Raw genomic sequence first — 7,519 nt, 5'->3', positions numbered from 1 at the left:
CCAAGCCATGATTGGAATTTAATACATAATCAACTTGTCTTGGATACCCAGTATCAAGCATTCTCTTGCTAAATTAAAGAAAAACTCTTTTAGTTAACAATCTAAAAATAGAATCTCTGATGCTATTTATAATAGATATTTGAGCTCCCTTCCTCTGTAGAGACCATTGGGAATGGGATCTAAAATTAACCACAACCTGCAGCAGAGAGCACTCATTCTTAAATACTACTCTAGGGCACCAACTTTTTCTATTAATTCTGGCCACTTCACCATTTGCACCAGGTCATGTTAGCTTGATTGGTAACCACCTTAAAAATACCCCATGAAGGCCAGGCATGGTGACTCACGCCTGTAATCCCAGCACTTTGGGAGGCCAAGGCAGGTGGATCATGAGTTCAGGAGATTGAGACCATCCTGGCTAACACGGTGAAAACCCATCTCTACTAAAAATACAAAAAATTAGCTGGGCGTGGTGGTAGGCACCTGTAGTCACAGCTACTCAGGAGGCTGAGGCAGGAGAATGGTGTGAATCTGGGAGGCAGAGCTTGCAGTGAGCCAAGATGGCACCACTGCACTCCAGCCTGGGCGACAGAATGAGAATACTTCTAAAAAAAAAAAAATACCCCATAAACCTTGGAATCCACAATTGCTAGTCCTCATTTTCCATTTTCATTTTCTAAAATATACATTTTGATGCTCAGAAATTGAACACTTTGCTGAAAATTGCTACTTTTAACTGGGAAGGAGCTACAGAGAGTCAAGATCTTCCCTTTTTTGAATCTTCTCCCTATATCCACAGCTCCCTCACCAGGCTCTGAAACCAATCAAAGCCAATACCCGGCAATTTTATACACGTAAATTTCTTTTTTAAAAAACTAGAAATTCATGATATATCAAAAGATTTCTAATTTCATTGAAATAGGAAGGGTCTTCCTCTACACCACATGTTTAATACACACATATTGATGTGAGCTCTTGTCCAAGACATGGTTCCTCATACATAAAACTTTTAAGGCTTTCATGATAGTCCACTTTTGTGGTCAGGTCTTCTTTCAGTATGGACCTTCTGGTTAATCTCTAGTTGGAGGTGGTAATCCATAATTCCTTTTTGCTTCAGTCTCTTTAGGAGATGCCACCAGACTGCTTAGTAATGTAGAGGAGGCAGAATAGGAAGGAGACGGGGAGGTAACACTTTCTGAGAGCCTTGCTTCACGTCAGAAGCTGCCACTGCATAAAGCTCTATTTTATCAATTTGGAAATGAAATCTCAGAAAGGTCAAGTATGTGTTAGAGAGCAAGTAAGTGGGAATGGGCTTCAAGCATGGTTCCATCTAGCTCTTAACCACCTTCTTTCCTTTTATCATTTGTTAATATATGAAAGCACATATTTGCGTGTTTTTTGAAAATGTCTTCAGAATCAGTGATAGGAGGAAATGTGTTTAAATGGTAAATAAAGAACCTAGGCATCCCCTGGGACTTTGCATCCACAGGCATGGTGCTGAGATCAGGAGGTGATTTTCCTCATTTCACAGCAGCCCTTGGAAGTGCAGGTGATGACATCCTGGACACCTTCTATCTCTGGGCTGTGCTTTGAATTTGTTCAAGGAGGCTAATTTGAGGCTAACATTAGGTCAAATTTCCAATCTTCGGAGTTTCTATTTTTAGCAATACACACCAAGTTTTACAATATCTGTTTTGTTTACACTCTTCTCTGAGGTGATTCAATACCTAGCACATCTGGAAAACTAATTTTTTTTTTTTTTTTTTTTTGAGATGGAGTCACCCAGGTTGGAGTGCAGTGGTGCAATCTTGGTTCACTGCAAGCTCCACCTCCTTGGTTCACGCCATTCTCCTGCCTCAGCCTCCCGAGTAATTGGGACTACAGGCACCTGCCACCACCCCTGGCTAATTTTTTTGTATTTTTAGTAGACACGGGCTTTCACCGTGTTAGCTAGGATGGTCTCAAACTCCTGACCTCATGATCCACCCGCCTCGGCCTCCCAAAGTGCTGGGATTACAGGTGTGAGTCACTGTGCCCGGCCAAAAACTAAAATTTTTTAAACTAACTGATTAAATGAAACAAAAAACTCATAATTTTTAGGCACCACCTGTTAATTTATTTGTTTGGATGCCTTAGCATTGTTCTAATAAACTATTTGTTAGGTCTTGGTACATGTCTAAGTTGGAATACAAGTAAAATTACCTCCATACCAAAGGTCTAAAAAAAATTAAGCAGATGGGTTCTTGGCTATTTTCCAAAACAACACAGTGGTGTGAACACATCAACAAATGTAAATTTTAAAAAACCTTTGATCATATGTGGCCTCCCTGTAAACGGAACTTTTGGCACCACCTAAAGTCATCATGTTGTGATAGTGTGGTACCAGCTGTGCACATACATTTAGATCAGGTGATCACTAATGTCTGATTAGAATTCTTGCTTATTAATAAGGTTTAGGGTAGAATGGAAGGTGAATTATAGAAAGAGAAGCACAACCATACAAAATTTTGAGAAAATATCTTCACCGTTTCTAAGTTAAATTTAATTTTCTTGTTTTACAGATGAGAAAATCAAAGCGTATATCATCTGCTTCACATCCCACATTTACTTAAGGCTGTAAGAACAGATCATTGTTCCCAATGACTATCCCCTCCATCTCAGGTTCTGTGATTTCAGAGAGAGTAGTAGCATCCTTGAGGACGGGCATTGGGTTTTTGGGGTTTTTTTGTTTTTGGTTTTGGTTTTGGTTTTTACAATATTTAGCTTATTCCTAGTAGAGAGCACTCAATTGATATGTTTTCCAAATTGAATTGACTTTGTGTTAGTGAAGTTTTTAATAAACACATAGTAACTTTACACAGTGAATGTTACCTTTTCAAAAATATCTATTATATTAATATTGATTTCTCACCATTATACCGCTATTAAAAACTCTTTGTAAATGAAGGGTTTTGACATTTAAAAATAAACTAATATATAGCATAGCATTGAACTTTACGAAAATTACTGTATGGAACATTCAATAAAAGCAAACATTTACTACCCTGTCAGTCCAAAATGTAATATTGTGCCATAGCCTTTAAATTGTATTGTTATAAAAATGTTGCTTAACTGGGCCTTTAGGAGTTAATAATGATTCTGAAAATAAACTAAATAGTATTTCTGCATTCAGTCATCTTTTTTATTGAGAAAATTTGTCGAACATCCAGGAATTGTTTTGGGAAAAGACATTCTACCTATAAAGTTGAATTTCTTTCTTTTTTTTTCTCAGAATAGAGAAAATTGGGTTACTCAAACCACTGCCATTCTCATTCCAGACAGGCCCTTCTTTTTCTTGAAGTGCTCTTTGCGCCTGCATGGTTCTAACATAAGCCTCCTTGTGGGGTATGTTATGGGATCCTGTGAGAGCAATGACTTCTTGAGAAGTCCAATGAACTGGCAGAAACCCCTAATGGAAAAGATGATCAACTCAGATACTGGTGCGGTGCAAAGGGATAGGCAAGGAGAAAGTGTGAGTTCTACACATGGTTCAGGCCAGCCAACTCAAGGTAACTTGAGTCTATCCATGCAAATACTAGCCACTTACATTTTCACATAGTCCAAGAGTTGATTTGGGCTAGCAGAATTAAGCTTATTTACTACAAGGAGAAATCTACATTCTTAAAATCAATTTTGAACAAAAGTTTGAGTCCAGTCAGGTTGGAATGTACTCTTCAAGAGCAGGTATTAAGTCTTTTTAAGCTTATAGGCCATAAAGAGATCGGGACAATATTTTCACATTCAATTCCACTGAGTTTTCCTAGAATGCTTTTTCTGACATTAAATTTGTAAATATGTTTTAAAGGTAAAAATATTGTTTGCTATTTCAAAAAATAAACTATGTTTTAGAAATTTTAAAGATTGCATTTTCATGTTAGCAATTTACAGTTTAATCTCACCTCACCCTCATCTGTAAAATGGGATAATAAATTTTGATTGTAAGATTATGAAGACTAAACGGTTGATGCCATTAGCACTTAGAACAGTGACTTTCAATGTAAACATTGATTGAATTTTAGTTTTTATTGTTGCTTCTTTTTTGCCTTTTATTGCTGTTACTAATTATTAAGGTCTCAAAGCAGTTCATGGCACACACTTAGATTAAGTCATTCCAAATTGGAAAGTAAAAATATTTAAAATACACATTAAACAATCCTATAGAGGTAGGAGGATCGTTTGAACCCAGGAGGCTTAGGTTGTACCGAACCCACATCATGCTACTTCACTCCAGCCTAGGCAACAGAGTGAGATCCTCTCTCAAAATTTTTTTCTTTTTTTTTTTAGACGGAGTCTCAATCTGTCGCCCTGGAGTACAGTGGCATGATCTCAGCTCACTGCAACCTCCGCCCTCCAAGTTCAAACAATTCTCGTGCCTCAGCCTTCTGAGTAGCTAGGATTACAGGCACCTGCCACTGCACCCAGCTAATTTTTTGTATTTTTAGTAGAGATAGGGTTTCATCATCTTGACCAGGCTGGTCTTGAACTCCTGACCTGATGATCCACCCGCCTCGACCTCCCAAAGTGCTGGGATTATAGTCATGAGCCACAGCACCTGGCCAAAAAAAAAAAAATTAATCATATTTATATGCATGCATTTAAACAGTTTGTTGTTAGTTGATTAGTAACTGATGAGTAAGTGAGATCATAGTGAATTCTTGAAAAATGCTTTTTCTGGGGCATGTTTACTAACCTCCTGAATCAAGTAAGAAGCCCATTTCACCAGCATCACCCCACTAATAGGATGGAGCAGAATACAGTCCATTCCATAGCTGTAGCTGCCACAGCCTAATGCACAGCTGCCTGCCTTCCTCACCGGCTCCAGGTTCAGAGCTGGGGTTGGTGCTCCCGGGGACACTGGAAGCTCTGGCGTAGACTGAACAGTTCAAAAATGATTTCTCTGAAAAAGACTCACACACTCACACATATATCCTTCCTCTTTCTGTCTCTCTCATTCACACTCACACACTTATACACACATTTACTCACATGAAATTTCATTTGCATGCACTTGAAGAGAGAGAGAGGGAGTACAGCCATGCCTGCAGACCAGGAGAGCACTGTCTTTTGTCCCCCTCACTTTTCTTCTCATTTCCCCCTCTTCTGTCATCCTTCCACTCACCTTGTTCATTACTTTCAGAGCTCTTATTTTATCTTTGGAAGATAGTCAACTTGTAAAGTCTGATGAAAATACTTTCAATGTGTGAATATTCATCTTGCTGTGTTGCCCTCATCACATGATGGAGGACCAACTAGGACCTGGAGATAGCAACTCTTAATCTAAAAATAAACAGAATACAAATTCCTCAATATGGGTAAAGATATTGAGGCAAGACGTTGTTCCTATGATCTCTCACTACCAACCCTGTGTACAACCACCTACTTCTCTTACATGTAAGATTGCCTTGCAACAAAGCCAACCCAGATGTCTATGACATGTGACTAGGCATGCGTGCAGGATGGAGAAAGCTTTTGGCCCTGATATGATGTAACATTAGTCCAAACACATTGATTCTGGCAAGATACATCTAACCAGAAGTGGCAGCATGCATACACTATTCACCTGGGCATTCACACCAGGTGCATTCAGCCCCCTTTATCCCGTGGAGCCTGCTCTTGGCAATAGATATCACAGGGAATGTCTCATGATTAGGCACGTGGGCTCAGGGGGCCAGGAGAGTAAGAGAAACAACACAAGCCATGCTACTCACTACTACTTTTCAAATCTCAACCTAAGAAATATTATTGCTTGTGACCTCAGAATCTTCCTTTGTTTTCTTCTTGCTAAGAACCTGCCAAGGCACAACAGTGCTGCTATTTTCCCTTTGACAAGCTATGAAACCTCTAGGAAACATCTGGAACACCTACAGTGCTTTGTGGACATCACATTTTTTTTTTTTTTTTCAGTTACTCCTAGTTTGCCCTATGGAATCCAATAATCAGGTGTTTAATCAGGGACTTGCCAAAAGAAAATCTAGACAGTTGACCTCTACAAAAGGGTGCTAGAAAACAACCAATCGAAAGAAATAAGACAAGGAATTGTCTTATGTGCTCAAACAATAGTTACACACTTTCCTCGATTATTTTTGAACCAATAGCTTTCTTGTATATTTTATAATACGTGGTCATATCTGGTCTGTTGTAAACCATGGCTTTAGGATACAAGGTCATTGAAATGATCTTCTGGTTTTTCTATGCAATGTTAGTCATTTTTGATCTTTTCTTTTTAATTCAAAATCTATTAGGTAATCAGTGATGATGAGGTTTTCTTGATCAACAAAACTGATCAATAAAAATGAAAAAAAAAACCCGCTTTGGTTCTTTCTCTGCCATTATCTTATCATGTATTGAAAGAATGTCTTTTATTTTTCTCTCTCTCTCTCTTTCTCGCTTTCTGGCTTGGTTAGAGTTTGCTAGCAGCTTCTCAGGAAAAAATTCTAGTTTTAATAGCAGCCTGGAAGCAAAATCTCTTTTGGCTTCATTGTCCACATGATCTCATTTTTTATCCTTTTTTCACCATATCCATTTTGCATTTTGTTTGTCTGAGAGCTGCTTTTCTTTTGAATTATCTTTTTATGTTCTAGTTTTGTGTTGGCATGGTCATTTTTGTACATTAAAGAGTGCTGAGTTGTGCTGTGAACTGCTAGGGGGAGCACTGTGATTTCTTTTCCTCCACTTTGAAAGGCAGATTCAAGGCTTGTCTACATATTCCTCATGCGAGTGTTTGTGCGGCCTCTCTTGCTTTCCCGAGATGGACCTTTTTCAATGCCTGCTTTCTTGCTAGACCCAGACTGTGAGGGCCACTTGGAGTGTGGCCCAGGTGAGTGTCAGGCAGGAACAGGACCTGTGCGACCCTGAGACAGCACCCTAAGTGTGGCAGCAAATGCCTAGGAGATTGGCAGCTTCTTATGAGGGGCCAGTTTGATCACATTTCCTTGATGATTTCTGAATCTATTTTCACTAGATTAGTCAGTGGTTTTATTTTCTGGAAACATATTTATCTGGTTTGAGAATCAAAATTATTCTCAATTTATAGATTAATCAAATAATATTCTCTGATTTTCCAGTGTATGGGTGCATTCTATGCATGTGAAATGAGCAGAATCTTGAAAAAAGTTTAAACTTACCTCTTTAAGTGTTTAGATCTTAAACACTTTAGCTCGAGGTTTTCTTTGTGGGAAGATTTTTAACTACTAATTCAATTTCTTTAATGGTTATAGAATTATTTAAACTTGTGATTGTTTTCTTGTCAGTTCAGTCATTTATGTTTTTCTGGAAGTTTGGTATTTCAAAGAAAATAGCAAAATGAGTTCCCTAATATTTGAGGCAGATTAATTTTATTAGAGACCACTGTTTTCCATGCCTCTATGTACCTTGGGCATGTGATTTGGTTTGGCCCATGGGACAGTAGGTTTGACCAACAGATGCAAGCAGAAGTTTGAAAAAACACTTGAACATTTCTACAACCTTTTTGGGACTCTAC

This window comes from Mandrillus leucophaeus, unplaced genomic scaffold (genome assembly GCF_000951045.1).
Source record: "Mandrillus leucophaeus isolate KB7577 unplaced genomic scaffold, Mleu.le_1.0 Scaffold932, whole genome shotgun sequence".
In the NCBI taxonomy this organism is placed as follows: domain Eukaryota; kingdom Metazoa; phylum Chordata; class Mammalia; order Primates; family Cercopithecidae; genus Mandrillus; species Mandrillus leucophaeus.
Note: the sequence above shows the minus strand (reverse complement) of the source record.